Here is a 17,680-nt window from a genome sequence, read left to right on the forward strand (position 1 = left end):
TTTGGTGATCTGCCCGATGCCTTCTGGGAGTTGTAGTTCATAGACAAGCCCCACCTTTCCCTTTGTAGTACCCGCCCGCCTCTGGGATGCGACAGCTCCTGGAACAGGCTTGTGTGTGTATCCTCCACGCTCTTCTTTCCTTCTTTCCTGTTCTTTCTTTCACGCTTTTATTATTCTGCAGTCTAGAGTGACTTTTCATGCTGGCTTGCCGTTACTGTAGATGACCAGCACCTGATTAAGTGCTTTGCGGAACTGGCAGACCCAGAGATTAGGGTCATCTATCTAAAGTGTACTGTCGAACTAGGAATTAGAGAAAAGCTATTTCTCTCGAGGCTACTCTTCGTATTCCCAGGCGAGAAATTTTGTCATCTCTTATATCCAATAAGTCACCAAGCCCTGAACTTTCTTTAGAAGCCCTTTAAGGCCCCGCAAAAGGAGATCCTTTCTTCTCCATTCCCACTGTAACCGCTTTAGTTCATACACGTTGCGGTTGCTGTTTTTCACTGCGATGGTCTCGCTTTCTTGGGCCTTTCCCGGCGCATTTCAATCAGCTACCAGAAAAACTTACCTAAACAGCATTTTGAACAGTAGTCTCTATGTTCAGAGGATGGACTGTGAAGTTAGGCAGTCATGAATTCAAATCTCCCTTCGGTCACTTGCTGTGTAGGTAACCTTAAGGCAAGTGTTACTTCTTTAAAAAAAAAAAAAATATATATATATATATATATATATATACACACACACACACACACATATATATTTATTTATTTATTTGACTGCGCTGGGTCTTAGATGCAGCAGGCGGGATCTTCATTTCGGCCTGAGGGATCTAGTTCCCTGACAGGGATGGAACCCGGGCGCCCTGCGTTGGGAGTGCAGAGTCTTAACCACTGGACCACGAGGGAAGTCCAAGTGTTACTTCTATAAACTTTGGTTCCCAAATCTGTGAAATGAGATAATTATAGTACTCTCAAAATGCTGGATGATCAAATAGGATAATGTATGTAAAACTCTTACATATTGTCTGGCACATTTGTGTGATCAATAAATGCTAACTATCAATATTGCTATTATCCTATCTCTGCATTGTAGCATTCCATCATTCAGTATGCACTTATTGGGCACCTAATTTGTGCCTAGTACTGTTCTAGGTACTGAGGATACAGTGATGAACAGGACAGATAAGGTTTCTACTTTCTGGGGGCTTAACATTCTTGTGGACTAATACACATCAGCTGTATTTGTTTTAGTATCTCCCCCCATTCACCACCTCCCAGGTTAGAGCTCTTTGAGGACAGGTGGTCTGTTTTCTATTGCTTAGTGTCATGCCTGAGCACACAGGACATACTCCAGGAATGAATCATAACAAATTCTCTACACACAACCTTCAGTCTGCTCCTACTTCCTTTGTGTGTGGCTTCCTTCAAATGCCCTGTTGCCTCTCTTTCCTATCCAAATCCAAGCCCTCCTTCAGGGCCCCGCTCTAGTCTCATCCCCGCTGGGAAGCCTTCCTTGGCTTTGCCAGACTGCATTGCTCTTTTACAGCACCACAGATTAGGAATTTCTTTTTTTTCTGATTGTTTCTGATCTGGAAACTCTACTTTCATGATTAGATGCTATTTCTCTAGTATATACTTATCCAAAGTTCCTGCAGCGATGCTGAACACACAGAGGTGCTCAAGAAACACCTGCTGATTGGAAGAATTTTCATCATCTCCGTTTACAGTCTCCCTAATGGAATCTATTCTGACTAGAGGAGAGATTTTGAGAGTCAACTGCTGGGAATTCCCTGGTGGTCCAGTGGTTAGGACTCCACGCTTCCACTGCCAAAGAGAAAGAGAGAGAGAGTCAATTGCTAAGGGAAATGTTTCTGTTGAAAGACTTCCAAAAGAATACAACTTCTTCCTGCCATCCTCAAGAGGACCCCAAACCAAGAGATTGAGTAGAACTTTGTTAGATGTGCAGAGAACTGTGTGCCAGGAACAGAGGCATGCAGAGCTAGGGTGCTTACTGTGCCCCCAGGATGGTGTCACTGGTTTTAGGCCCTATTTCCTGGTGTTTAGGACAGAGCCGAAGCTGCCCACTGACCTCTCTTTTGGGATCTGCAACAAGAGGGCCACCAAGAGAGTGTGTGACCAAGCTGAGAAGGAAGTGGCAAGCTGTTTTCTTGCAAGAAAGGTAAGCACCCAGAAATAGGGCCTTGCTGACAAATCTAGGGGCCTCAGATGGGCCTACGTTAGCTAGAAGTGGTAATGGAGTGAATGTGAACCATGCCAGTTTTCAGGAAACATCCAGAATCAAAGCTGTTACAGTAACTTTGCAACAATAATTTTTTCTCTTTTACATTCATTTGTTTTACTGTGGTAAATATACATAACATGAATTTTTTTTTTTTTTTTTTTTTTTTTTTGCGGTACGCGGGCCTCTGTTGTGGTCTCTCCCGTTGCGGAGCACAGGCTCCGGACGCGCAGGCTCAGCGGCCATGGCTCGCGGGCCCAGCCGCTCCGCGGCATGTGGGATCTTCCCGGACCAGGGCACGCACCCGTGCCCCCTGCATCGGCAGGCGGACTCTCATCCACTGTGCCACCAGGGAAGCCCCATAACATGAAATTTACTATTTTAACCATTTAAAATGTACATTCACATTGTTGTGCAGCCCTCACTACCATCCATCACCAGAACTTTTCATCTTCCCAAACTGAAACTGCATACCCATTAAACACTAACTCCCCTTCCTCCTGTCCCCAGCCCCTGGCAATTACCATTCTACTTTCTGTCTCTGTGAATTTGACTACTCTATATACCCCATGTAAGTGGAATCATACAAAAAATCATTTTTAATTTATATAAATAATACATGCTTATATTCTCATTGTTAAAAAATCAAACAATACTGAAATAGTATAAATGTCAGGATGCACACTTAGATGTCCAAGAAATGTTAACTTCCTTACTTTTCTACAATCAAACCCAATTTCTGCTTCCAGCCCCTTTTCCATCAGGTAGTAAGGACTTAAATCCCTGTTAATGTAGGGACTACCCAGCCATTTTCCTCCAATGGTGCCTCTAGTTTTCTAGAGGGCTCCCAATGTGCCGAAGGCATTGGGGGGAGGGGATCAGGGACTTCCGGTGCTTGGTCATCAATACTTTTCCTCTCTGGTGTCCACTGAGACATCCGGATCCTGTCTGCTCTTGGGCTGTGAGTTCAGAGTGCAGGTGCATCCCCCTCAGCCTTATCCCAGGCCTTCCCAGGCACAGTGTTCCTCTCTCTCCCTCTTCCTTTCCCTCCCTCTACTTTCTGTGCCTCTCTGGAGCCATAGGGAACTCAGTTGGGCTCTCTCAGGCCCTTCACCTCTTCCTTGCTATTCAGTCACTCCTCAATTCCACAAACCAGGCTGGGACCCGGGATGAGCAGAAATCCTGAAAAGTGTCCCAGACCCCCTACCTGGGCACAATATGCATTTTTGGGAGCAGGCACAAGACTCCTCTTGCTCTTGGATTCACCAACCCATTTGGGTTTTTCCTTTGCCACCCCCTCCAAATCCCAAACTATGTCAAGTCGGAGCCAGCGGAGCCTCAGAGCTCTTCTGAGGGATTTATCCACAGATAACTAAGATCCCCTCTCTCCTGTTCTCTCCTCTTTCTTTTCTTTCTCCCCAGTTTGGTTGAACTCTATCTAGATGAAATCAGTTGGGTGAGGGGATAGAAGTGATGGAAAACTGGCTCTAATGTCTCTAGTATCCTTCAACAAAAATTTACTAATCATTCTCCAAAGTGCCAGGCAATGTTCTGGGCCGTAGGGCAAGAGCAGTGGACAAAACAGACAAAAACTCTGCCTGTCTCTCAAAACACACAGAATGCCATGCCTTTCTTTCTAGTGAGGCACTGTCCCATAGAACTTTCGGTGAAAATGGAAATGTTCTATAATAGCTCCACTGTCCAATATGTTAGCCGCCAGCCACATGTGGTTATTGAGCACTTGAAATGTGACTGGTCAGACTGAAGAACTAAAATTTTTAGCTTTATTTCATTTTAACTAATTTCAAGTTAAGTTTGAATAGCTGCACGTGGTTAGTGGATTGGATAGCACAGCTCTTACATATCCTGACACCTCTCTGGCCTTTGGCTTTGAATTCCAAAAGGCCAGGGTTTTGATACTCAGCAAACCTTTTCTCTGCTTTCTTCTGAAACAACACTTCTCCCCATCACTGGGAGAACTCACGGTCTGAGGTACAGCATATTGGACAGCTCCCAGCGAGTCCCCAGATCTCGACTGATTCCACTGACTGCCTGAACCCAGGGAAGACACCTTCCCTGTGGTAGATGCTTCTGGGTGTACAAAGCACAGAGTGCTCCCCTTCCTGCCCTCCCCCTTACTCCCAGTCTTCCAACTCATTAAGGGGGAAGGAAGCTGCACCTCCTTTGGAGGGCTAAAGAGAGCCAATAGGAGAGTGTGGTACGAAGGACTCCTGTGTCTCCCTTAGCCCCTTCACCTTTTTGTCCTGCCAACCACACCCTCATCTCTAGGAATGAGGAGCTATTTTAGCATAAGAGCACATCATCCCTGTGTTCTGAGAGACGGTCTCTATGAGCAAGAGAGTGGCTTGTTGGATGGTTGGTTGGTTTGCAGATGCCACACTCTGAAGAAGACATGGCTTGATTCACTGTGAGGCCCCCAGGAAGCAGTCAGAAATAGCAATCCCCCCACGTTACCACAGAAAGAAGCAATGGAAAGAAGTAGGGCCTGGGACTTCCCTGGTGGAGCAGTGGTTAAGAATTCACCTGCCAATGCAGGGGACACGGGTTCGATCCCTGGTCTGGGAAGATCCCACATGCCGCGGAGCAACTAAGCCTGTGCACCACAACTACTGAGCCCGTGAGCCACAACTACTGAAGCCTGCGCGCCTAGAGCCCGTGCTCCGCAGCAAGAGAAGCCACCGCAATGAGAAGCCCGCGCACCTCAAGGAAGAATAGCCCCCACTCACCGCAACTAGAGAAAGCCTGTGCGCAGCAACGAAGACCCAATGCGGCCAAAATAAATTCATTAATTAATTAAAAAAAAACTTAGGGCTTTCCTGGTGGCACAGTGGTTGAGAGTCTGCCTGCCGATGCAGGGCACACAGGTTCGTGCCCCAGTCCGGGAAGATCCCACATGCCGCAGAGCGGCTGGGCCCGTGAGCCATGGCCGCTGAGCCTGCACTTCCGGAGCCTGTGCTCCGCAACGGGAGAGGCCACAACAGTGAGAGGCCCACACACCGCAAAAAAAAAGACAAACTTAAAAATAAAATGTCACTTAAAAAAAAAAAAAGACGTAGGGCCTCAGTGGAAGAACTGAAAGTAAATAAAGAAAGGAAAAAAGGGACTTCCAAATATCTGCTCCAGGCTGACTTTAGGAGGCAACATTGGGGGAAAAGTGAATCCATACATGTCCCACCTCTCAGGCCAGGAGTCTATGTGTGCTAATGACCAACTACTAATGGGTCTGTTTTCTTTCAGATAATAAACTGTGCCCACCCATTCATCCTTCCAGACACCAGGGCATGACTGGCAGTATTGGCGAGCTCCTGCTCTCTGCTCCCACTCAGCTACTGCACCCACCATGCTTTCGTAAGGTGAGTTGTCACCAAGTCTGTTCCCTCGCTGGATGGTGAGCATCTAGAGGGCAGGGACACACCTTGAGTTTGTTGAGTGGCTACGCTGTAGATAGTTATTGAACAGAACTGAGTGATGGTGGGGAAAGAAAAGCAGTGCAACTGACCACGCAATAGTTAGGTTTGGCTGGAAATGGAGGAGAGGTGGGAAAAGAAGGCTAGGTTACAGAGCCGAGAACATTGTCTAGCATATGCCCCACGCGCAATTTTTTATTCTGAAAAACTTGAAACCTATAGAAACTTGAAAGATTGGCTCAATTAACACCTGTATGCCTTTCACTTAGATTTACCAGCTGCTAACCTTTTGTTCATTTACTTTATCTCTCTATATATAAACTAATATATGTGTGTACACAGACACACACACACACACACACACACACACACACTACACATTCACTTATACATTTTTTGGAACCATTCAAGCATCAGTTGCACATCATGATACTCCATCCCTGTGTACGTCAGCATGTATCTCCCAAGAACAGGAACATTCTCTTCTGTAACCCCAATAACATTGTCACACCCAGGAAGTTTGACACATAAAATACTATTTTCAGATAGAATCCATATGCAATTTTTGCCAAAATGCCCTTTAAGACTTAAAAAAAAAAAATCTAGGATCCTAGGGCTTCCCTGGTGGCGCAGTGGTTGAGAGTCCGCCTGCCGATGCAGGGGACACGGGTTCGTGCCCCGGTCCGGGAAGACCCCACATGCCGCAGAGCGGCTGGGCCCGTGAGCCATGGCCGCTGAGCCTGCACTTCCGGAGCCTGTGCTCCGCAACGGGAGAGGCCACAGCAGTGAGAGGCCCGCGTACCGCAAAAAAAAAAAAAAAAAAAAAAATCTAGGATCCTATCAATGATCATACATTGCAGCATTGCCTTTGATGAGTGCTGCCAATTCAACGAAATGAGTTTCTCCCAGAGAGAGTGTGGAGAGGAAAAAAAATGCGTGGAGGATATAGCCTTGGTTACTACCTCCCCAGACTGAGAGGACGGGAGGAGAAAGGGAAGAGAAGGCTCAGACAGAGCTCAGTCTCTTGAAACAGACACTGAAGTGTCCCTTCTAAGTCTTTGGATCCCTTGAATATCTCAGACAGACCTGGCTACCCAAAGTTGGTTATGGACTTCTGTCTGCTTCATGCCAAATTTCTCTCCAGCACATGTGGATTCCTAGGTGGATTCTGGAATCTGTATCTGCCATGTCTAGGTGCCCTTTGGGGTTTTGTCCCATTTTTTAGAATTTGGTCACAGTGTCTCTTTTTAAGCCCAGTCTTCTTATTCTGATCACTGGTGGGGGCCAGGGGAGGGAGATGAGCAGATCCAGCCTCCTCTTGCTGAAAAGTGAAGGAGAAGGAGTTACTCCTTCCAGAAAAAAATGCCAACAGTAATAGTAGTCACAGCTTACATCTACTGAGTACTTACTACATGCCACTTGTAAGAATTTATATCTCATTTAAACCTCATTAGAACCCGGTAAGCTCAATACTATTATTGTCCCCATTTTTCAGATGAAGAAACAGAGACATGAGCAAGTTAAGTAACTCTCCCAGGATCACATAAGTGGGAAGCAGAGATGCTAGAGTTTGAGCTCAGTTTGTCTGACTCAAGATCTCACACAGAGAACTGCCTCCCAGTTAGCTACCCCATTTTTATGAGTCCTCCAAGGTATCCTTTCAACATTCACATGCTGTTAAACACACATGATATGTGAACTTATTTGCTTGTTTACACACAATAAACTGTACATAAAGTGTACAATTTGATGTTTTGACATATATTTATACTCATGAAACCATCACCTACAATCAAGATAATAAATATATCCATCACCCCCAAATATGAACAATCAGGATTTCTAGAATAGATAAATTGGAGGGTTATTACTTGACTTCTAAAATGAGTCTTTATTTAACCAAAGTATTTGCATTAGGATCCTTTTAAAATAATGAGCTCTCTTCTAACGCATTCAGAATACACCTGCATATCCTTTGCTGACACTGATTTGTAACTTCTCTTTGGTAATTTTTTTTAAAATAAATTTATTTATTTATTTTTGGCTGTGTTGGGTCTTCGTTGCTGCGCATGGGCTTTCTCTAGTTGTGGCGAGCGGGGGCTACTCTTCGTCGTGGTGCCCGGGCTTCTCATTGCGGTGGCTTCTCTTGTTGTGGAGCACGGGCTCTAGGCATGCGGGCTTCAGTAGTTGTGGCACGTGGGCTTCAGTAGTTGTGGCACATGGGCTCAGTAGTTGTGGCTCGCGGGCTCTAGAGCGCAGGCTCAGTAGTTGTGCACGGGCTTAGTTGCTCCGCGGCATATGGGATCTTCCCAGACCAGGGCTCGAACCCGTGTCCCCTGCATTGGCAGGCGGATTCTTAACCACTGCACCACCAGGGAAGCCTGAGAAAGAGTCTTGATGTAACTCATGAGGGAGGCTTCAAGGCCTAATCTTCCAGGTTTCAACTCCAGATTTGTCTCATTTCCTTCTTCGTAACCCTTAGCTCTGTACAGCAAAGCTTTTGAGCTTGTAGCAAACAAAAAGACTGGAACGAAAACTGCCCAGAGGGAACTTAGAAGTCATTTTTAAGATTGTGATCGTTCCCGGCAACAAAGTTTAAGGCTAGCTCCCTAATTTATATTGCTATCTCACTTTTCCTTCCTCAGCTTGAGCAAAGGAGAAGAGGAACCCTTACCCTCCAGAGCCTCCCCAAGCCCACCCTCCTTGCCCACATACACACTAATCATTCAGAAGGAATCTTAGAAATCAGGAAACCTGTCTTAGGGCAGGTTCCCTAGAAGCTGAGCCTGAGATGGAGGTTCTTGTGTGAGGATTTTATTGAGAGAATGCTCTCAGGAGAAGGAAAGGGAGTGAGGGAAGCAGGATAGGGCAGGGGAAGAAAGCTAAGCAGGGTTGTTAACAGTTAAGTCCGCCTCTGCCTGATCCCAAGGAACTCTGAAGCCTGAGTTACATCACAAAATTGGTTGCACTTTTGAGGCAAGAGGTTGGCCTTTTGTAAGCCCATATCAAGTCAATCACTGCGGGCTGCCCTAGGTTCTCCAGTGAAGCAGCCTCCCTATTGAATGAGGGCAATTCTCCGGTGAAGGGGCTGTTTAGCTGTTAGCAATCAACCCCACCGTAGCTGGGAATGGGTGTGTGGCCCCATAAAGGGAATCTGGGCAGGGCAACTCTATAATTCATTGAGATTCATGTATTTCCTAGTATATATTTAATTTTTGTAAATGTCTCAGATGTGCTTGAAAAGTGTATTCCAGTAAAGTGCATAAAAGTTAACATAAAAATGGGGGAGAAAGGACGGCTCTTCCTTGCAGAAGAACTGCAACAAACACATGTAGAAGAAATGCAGGAGATAGAAAACCACTATTAAAACACCAGAGTCATAATTGTTGGGGCAAGACCCGACCATGGAGGGTGAAATTAGTGGGTGAAAATCTGAGGAGAAACAGGATACTTGCACAGTCTCAAAGTATCTCCTTCAAGATATTTATTAATTACATAGGTAAAAATAATAACTTTACAGGGGGAAACCCAGCAGACCCCATACCCTTTTAACTAAGTTATCAAGGTTAACGTTACCATTAATAAGACACAGTGATATTGTATATCCCTGATATGTTGTGCTGAGAAGGCACTCATGACAAAATGCACAACCTCCCTTTAAGCATAAGAAATATCAGACAAACCCAAATTGAGGGATATTGTACAAAATGATTGACCAGTACTCTTCAAAATTGCCAAGGCTTGAACAGACTTGTGGTTGCCCTGCGGGGGGGGGCGTGGTGGTGAGGGAGGGATGGAGTGGGAGTTTGGGGTTAGCAGATGCAAACTATTATATATAGAATGGATAAGCAACAAGATCCTACTGTATAGCACAGGGAACTCTATTCAATATCCTGTGATAAACCATAATGGAAAAGAGTATGAAAAAGAATATATATATATATGTATAACTGAATCACTCTGCTGTACAGCAGAAACTAACACAACATTGTAAATCAACCGTACTTCAATCAAATAAATTTTAATTAATTAAAAATAAAAACATTCACCAAGGGGGACTTCCCTGGTGGTGCAGTGGTTAAGAATCCGCTTGCCAATGCAGGGGACACAGGTTCGATCCCTGGTCCGGGAAGATCCCACATGCCATGGAGCAACTAAGCCCGTGCACCACAACTACTGAGCCTGCGCACCACAACTACTGAGCCCGCGCACCACAACTACTGAGCCCGCGCACCACAACTACTGAAGCCCAGGCACCTAGAGCCTGTGCTCCACAACAAGAGAAGCCACCGCAATGAGAAGCTGTGGAAGGGTAGCCCTCGCTCTCTGCAACTAGAGAAAGCCTGTGCACAACAAGGAAGACCCAATGCAGCCAAAAAATAAATAAAATTGAAAAAATATATTTACCAACAAAAAAGGCTGTAAAAGACTTTGGAAAGATTGAGGAACTGTCACATATTAAAGGAGACTAAGGAGACATGACAATTAAATGCAATGTGGGATTCTGGATTGGATCCTGGAACAGAAAAAAGGCCATTAATAGACAAAGTGGTAAAATTCAAATAAAGTCTGTAGTATAGCTCATGTTATCGTACCAATGTTAATTCGTTTTGATAATTGTACTGTGGTTATGCAAGATACTAACAATAGGATAAACTGGGTGCAGAACACATGGGAACTGTTCTATTTTTGCAAGTTTTCTGTAAGTGCAAAATTATTTCAAAACAAAACATTAAATAAATAAATGCTCACTCTAAGAAATTACAGTAGCCACTGCTCAGGTCAAGAAATGAACATTATCAGTACCCCTGAATTATCCCACATGTCCTTCTTCCGAATCACAACTTCTTTCTTCTCATACAGGTAACTGCTATGGTGACTGTTACGGTAATTACTTCCTTGCTTTGCATTACAGATTTTCCTTCCAGGCAACCATCCTTAAAAAGTAAAGTTTAATGTTGCCTGTTTTGGAGTTTTATATACATGAAATCATAGACCATATATTCGTTTGTGTTTCCCTGTTTGCTTTGTTGTATTTATTTTTTATTTCATTAATTAAATTTATTGCGGTAAAATATACAACATAAAATTCACCATCTTAACCTTTACGCGGGCCTCTCACTGTTGTGGCCCCTCCCGTTGCGGAGCACAGGCTCCGGACGCGCAGGCTCAGTGGCCATGGCTCATGGGTCCGGGATCTTCCCGGACCGGGGCACGAACCCGTGTCCCCTGCATCGGCAGGAGGACTCTCAACCACTGCACCACCAGGGAAGCCCATCTTCACTAATTTTAAGTGCACAGTTTAGCAGTATTGAATACATTCACATTATTGTACAACCATCACTACCCCCATTTCCAGAACCCTTTTCATCTTGTAAAACTGAAACTCTATACTCATTAAATAATAACTCTCCGTTTTCCTCTCCCTTCAGCCCCTGGCAACCACCATTATACTTTAGGTCTTTATGAGTTTGACTGCTCTAAGTACCTCATACAATCATACAGTATTTGTCTTTTCTTGTGACTGGTTTATTTCACAGCATAATATCTTCAAGTTTCATCCATGCTGTAGCATATTGCATAATTTCCTTCCTTTTTAAGGCTGAATAATATTCCATTGTATGTATATACAACATTTTGCATATCCATTCATCCATCAGTGGACATTTGGGTTACTTCCGCGTTTTAGCTATTGTGAATAATGCTGCTATGAACATAGGTGTACGAGTATCTCTTTATGACCCTGCTTTCAATTCTTTTGGGTATATACCCAGAAGTAGAATTGCTGGATCATAGTGGTAATTCTATTTTTAATTTTTTGACAAACCACCACCATACTCTTTTCCATAGCAGCTGTACCAGTTCAAATTCCCACCAACAGTGCACAGAGTTCCAATTTCTCCACATCTTTGCCAACACTTGTTGTTTTCTGTTTTTTTTGTTTTTGTTTTATAGTAGCCATCCTAATGGGTGTGAGGTGGTATCTCACTGTAGTTTTACTTTGCATTTCCCTAATAATTAGTCATCTTATCACGTGTTTATTAGCCATCTGTATTATCCTCTTGTCAATTCAAGTCCTTTGCCGATTTTTGAATTGGGTTGTATGTTTCATTGTTGTTGAGTTTTAGGAGTTTTCTATATATTCTCTATATATTTCTATATATTCTATATCCCTCATCAGATATATGATTTGTTGTGGTTTTTATTTCATTAATTTTTTTATAATAGTATACAACCTCATGAGTTAGTGGTGAGATTTTTTTAAATATTTATTATTTATTTATTTTTCCTGTACTGGGTTTTAGTTGTGGCACACGGGATCTTTAGTTGCAGCATGTGGACTCTTAGTTGCGGCATGCACAAGGGATCTAGTTCTCCGACCAGGGATCGATCCTGAGCCCCCTGCTTTGGGAGCGTGGAGCCTTACCCACTGGACCACCTATTTCATTGATTTTTGCTCTTCTCTTTATTTTTCTATCCTTCTACATTCTTTGGGTTTATTTTGCTATTCTTTTTTTTAACTTTCTGAGCTGGTTGCTTAACCCATTACTTTTCAAACTTTCTTCTTTTCCAATATATGCATTTAAGGCTACAAAATTTTCTCCACATACTGGTTTAACTGCCTCCCATCAGTTTTTACAGGTAATTTTTTATTATTTAGTTTTTAAATATTTTATAATTTACATTGTTATTTCTTTTTTGACCCATGGTTTACTTATTAGTATAGATCCTTATTTCCAAAAATCTTGGGGTCTAGAAAACTGCATTATGATTAGAGGTCATACTTTGTATTATTTCTGTCCTTTAAAATTCATTGAAAATTGCTCTCTTTTTTCCAGCATATATTTAATGTTTGTAGATGTTCCATGTATGCTTGAAAAATATATATATATATTCTATACTTTATTGGATGCAGCATTATATGTACTGTTTTTCACTGAAACTAAGATGCACCCAATATTTTTTGCTATGGTTGCCTTTAAAAAGTACCACAAACGAGGTGGCTTAAACAATAGGAATTTATTGTCTCACAATTCTGGAGGTTAGAAGTATGAGACCAAGGTGTTGGCAGGGTTGGTGCCTTCCGAGGGCTGGAGGAAGAATATGTTCCATGCTTCTTCCCTAGCATCTGGTGGTTTGCTGGTAATTTTTGGTGTTCCTTTGCTTCTACAGACATCACCCTGCCTTCATCTTCAAACGATGTTCTTCCTGTTTGCCTGTCTCTGTCCAAAAGTCCCCCTTTTTTTTTTTTAATTTATTTTTAACTTCGGCTGCGTTGGGTCTTCGTTGCTGCGTGCAGGCTCTCTCTAGTTGCAGAGAGTGGGGGCTCCTCTTGTTGTGGAGCACAGGCTCTAGGCGCGCGCAGGCTTTAGTTGTGGCATGTGAGCTCAGTAGCTGTGAGCTCGTGGGCTGCAGAGCGCAGGCTCAGTAGTTGTGGCCCACGGGCTTAGCTGCTCTGCAGCATGTGGGATCCTCCCGGACCAGGGCTCGAACCCGTGTCCCCTGCATTGGCAGGCGGACTCCCAACCACTGTGCCACCAGGGAAGTCCGAAAAGTCCCGTTTTTTAAAAGGGACAAGTCTAATTGGGTTAGGGCCCACCCTACTCCAGTATAACCTCATCTTAATTAATTTCATCTGCAATGACCCTCTTTCCACATAAGGTTACATTCTAAGGTACTGAGAGTTAGGACTTTAACATATGAATTTTTGAGGGACACAATCCAACCTATAACACACTGTTACTTTACTTACTATCAAAAAGTTTTAACATGCTGCCAATTAAACTATGACTCAATACCAGGAAACCAATAGATTAAAAAACAAAACAAAACTTCCTTTCAGAGTTGTTAAAATGTGAAAAAATCTGTATCTTAGAATGAATTAACATCGATATTTTTTCCCTGCCTATTCTATCAATTACAGAGAGGTATATTCAAATATACCATTGAGGGTTTTTCTAATTCTCTTCAAAGTGCTCTCAATTTTTTTCTTTTTATATATTGAGGCCATGTTATTAGATGCATAAATATTTAGGATTATTATATTTTCTGGTGAATTTTACCTTTTATCATTATGAATTAACTCTTCTTCTCTTAAAAATTTTATTTATTTTTTATTTTTATTTATGGCTGTGTTGGGTCTTTGTGCTGCGCGCGGGCTTTCTCTAGTTGCGGTGAGTGGGGGATACTGTTCGTTGTGGTGCACAGGCTTCTCACTGCAGTGGCTTCTCTTGTTGCGGAGCACGGGCTCTAGGTGCGCAGGCTTCAGTAGTTGTGGCACGCAGCCTCAGTAGTTGTGGCACGCGAGCTCTAGAGTGCAGGCTCAGTAGTTGCGGCGCATGGGCTTCCTTGCTCTGCGGTATGTGGGATCTTCCTGGACCAGGGCTCGAACCCGTGTCCCCTGCAGTGGCAGGCAGATTCTTAACCACTGCGCCACCAGGGAAGCCCAACTCTTTATCTCTTTTTTTTTTTTTTTTGTGGTATGCGGGCCTCTCACTGTTGTGGCCTCTCCCGTTGCGCAGCACAGGCTCTGGACGCGCAGGCTCAGCAGCCATGGCTCACGGGCCCAGCCGCTCCGCGGCATGTGGGATCTTCCCGGACCGGGGCACGAACCCGTGTCCCCTGCATCGGCAGGCGGACTCTCAACCACTGTGCCACCAGGGAAGCCCCCAACTCTTTATCTCTTAGTGTTAATTTCTGCCTGAAATTCTAGCTGGTCTATTATTAATATAGCTATCCTAGTTTTCTTCTGGTTTGTGTTTGTACAGTTTATCTTTTTCCAAACTTTTACTTTCAATCTTTCTGTTTTCTTATGTTCTGTAAATGTCTTATTGTCAGCATACTGTTAGGCTGTTGCCCTCACCCCCAGCTCCACCCACTGGGGAATTCAGAATGTTTCACTTAAAAGGGAGTGATTAAAACTAGTCCCTTGCCATGCTTCTCTGGGACACCAGCTTCTCTTTGAGGCTGGGCCATAACCCTCCTCCCCCATCACTCTGCAGACAGGGCTATGACCCAGGAGGTGGCAAGGTCTCTGGGACCAAAAAGCACAAAGCAGCTGGCCTGTGACCCACCCACCATGGCCCCTGTGAGTGCCCCTGGGGTGTCTTGACCCCTGCTCAGGCTCAGGGAAGGCTCAGTGCCTCACCTCCTTCCAGAGGTGGGCCACCAGTGGGCCCAGGGCCTCCTGGATTTGGCTTCTGGGTCCCCAGTAGATGTAGGGTGGGGTGTGGATTGGGCTGTCCTGCAGGCTCACATCAGAGCCTCCATTTGCAAGATCTTCAGAGCCTTGTAGTTAGATTTTTATTTTATTGATCCAGGCTGACAATCTTTGACTTTTTTTCTTTAATAAATTTTATTTATTTATTTTTTGGCTATGTTGCGTCTTCAGTGCTGCGTACCCTGCTTATGTACAGTTTCTTTTGCCTTTAGTCTTATAGATTCCACTAATTTCCAAGTTACTTAGGTAATAACTTACCACCCATCCTTCAGTGAAGTTATTCCGTGAATTTGTAGTATAGTTAGATTCTCTGGTTACATTCATTTCATCCTGGGATCCCCTGACTTCCCTTTTTTTTTTTGGCCTCACCATGCGGCATGTGGAACATCCCCGACCAGAGATTGAACCCAAGCCCCCTGCAGTGGAAGCTCGGAGTCTTAAGCCCTGGACCACCAGGGAAGTCCTATATGGTTTTTTTTAGTTTGCATATATTAATGTTTACTCTTTGTGTAGTAAAGTTCTATGGGTTTTGGCAAATGCATATTGTTGGGTATCCAACATTACAGGATCAAAAAGAATAGTCTCACCATCCTAGAAAATCTCTTGTACTTCTTGACATGTTTGGGTTTTTTTTTCCCCTTGTCTTGTTTTTGAAAGCTAATTTTTATCTTATTTTCCCCCGTATTAGTTTGGTAGTTATACATTGTTTTTCTGTTTAGTGGTTTAGCAAAACATTCATCCTTGCCTTACCAACGCCTAACATTAACTGACACTTTACTTTCTACCAGCACAATGCAAAGACCTTAGTATACTGCAACTCCATTTACCACTGCCTTTCTGACTCCTATGCTGGTGTGTGACACACTTTAATTCCTTGTCTATACATTTTAACACCATGAGACTTTATCATCTTTGTTTTACAGTCAATGTTTATTTAGATTTACATACATATTTACCACTTTCATTGTTCTTCCTTTTATTTATTTTTTCCTTTTTATTATGACTGAAGATTAATTACCCTTTGGAATTTCCCTTAATGTGAGACTGCTGGTGGTGGGCTGTTTTTGTCTGAAAATATTTTTAGTTTACTTTCATTTTTGAAAGATATTTTCACTGGGCAGCTACCTTCTTTAAGCATAGGGAAGATGGCATTCCCTCCTCTGTCTTCCAGTTTTGCTGTTGAGATGTAAGTAGTAGTCTGTTGCTCCTTTGAGGATAAACTATCTTTATTCCTTAGGTGCTTTAAAATATTTTCTTTTTGCTTTTGCCTTTTTGCAGAGTGCAAGTTTAATTCATTGGGCTTCCTGAATCTGTGACTTGATGGTTTTCATCAGTTATAGATAATTCTGACACTATTTCTTCAGATTGCTTTTTCCCCTTTCTCTCTTCTCCTTGGACTCCAATTAAGCATAATTTAGCCCAACTTACTGTCTCTTCTGTATTTTCCATCCTCTTATTTTTCCAAGGTTCATTCTGTTTCTATAATTGACCAATTCTCTCCTTAGCTATGTCTGATCTGCTATTAAACCCATCTATTGAGACCTTAATTTCATTTATTTTATTTTTCTAGCTAAAATTTCTATTTGGTCCTTTTCCAGTTGTGCTATGTCTGTTTGTGTTGTTTCAGGTCCCTGCTGAAATTTCCAAGCCTCGCTTTTATCTTCTTGAAATACTAAGCAGTTGTTTTCATTTCTGTATAACTCCAATATACGGAACTGTCTATTTGTTGTCTCTCATTTCCTTGTTTTTGGTCTATCATTTGCTTGCTTTCGTTTTCATTGCCTTATTTCTTCAAGAGCTCGACTAATTGACTAATTCTTATTGTGGCTGATGTTATATTTGAAAAATTATTAATTATAATACTTTTGAGGTCTAGATTGTTGTTAAGTTCCTTGAGATTTCTGCTTGCTTCTACCAAGTATCTGGAGATGCTAGCAATCTGGGATCATCTTATTCCAAGTTTGAGACTTGAGAATTTCTGGACCACCCAGAATGTTGGGACACTAGGCTGCAGAATATGAGGACTGGTTTACTTCTGATTCATCCTTAGGGGTTCCTAGTCCAAGTGGATCTTTACCAGCATCGCTATCTTTAGCTGTCCCCAGATTCCAATGTTTTGTTCCTCTAGCTCCTAATCCTTCAAGGCCCTCAAAACCACAGCTTAGCCTCTCAGCAGCCTTTTCCCAACTGGAAAAGCCCCCTGGGCAAAGGCAGCCTTTAGGGCCTTCTTTTCTCTCTGGATTCCCAGCCAATCTTGTTAACCCTTTGATTTTTTGATAGTTTTCATATTTAAAATTTCTGAGAGTGCTGGTCTGAAACATCCAGCCTACCACTATCAGAAGTGGAACCTCCCACTCGCTTTATTCTGATATCACAGAGCTCTAATCCATAACCTCACTACACAAAAGATAAAACCGAATACATATGAAAAGACTTCCTTAAATTCACATATTTAGTGGTAGAGCTAGGTTTAGCCTCAGAGCTCAAGACTAATAACTGTTAAACTCCACTTGCATTAGGTCTGGATACAAGGGTTTCTCTTGTTTTGACCTTTTTCCCTGGGGTAAGGAGAGGGCAGTCTTGCCAAAAGATCAGAGGATGGAAGTAAGGACTTAGCCATATTCCCGGCACCTTTCATACATTCTTCTCCCAGCCCTGACCTATGGGGGAGCAGGGGTGGGATCTGATAACTTATGGTCTGGCGATGGGGAGTAGAAGAAAGCAATCCTTCCCATTCCTAAACTACAGATTATAGATATCCCCACGATCAGTTATCCCTTTATCTTCGATGTTT

Source organism: Pseudorca crassidens, chromosome 2, assembly GCF_039906515.1.
Source record: "Pseudorca crassidens isolate mPseCra1 chromosome 2, mPseCra1.hap1, whole genome shotgun sequence".
In the NCBI taxonomy this organism is placed as follows: domain Eukaryota; kingdom Metazoa; phylum Chordata; class Mammalia; order Artiodactyla; family Delphinidae; genus Pseudorca; species Pseudorca crassidens.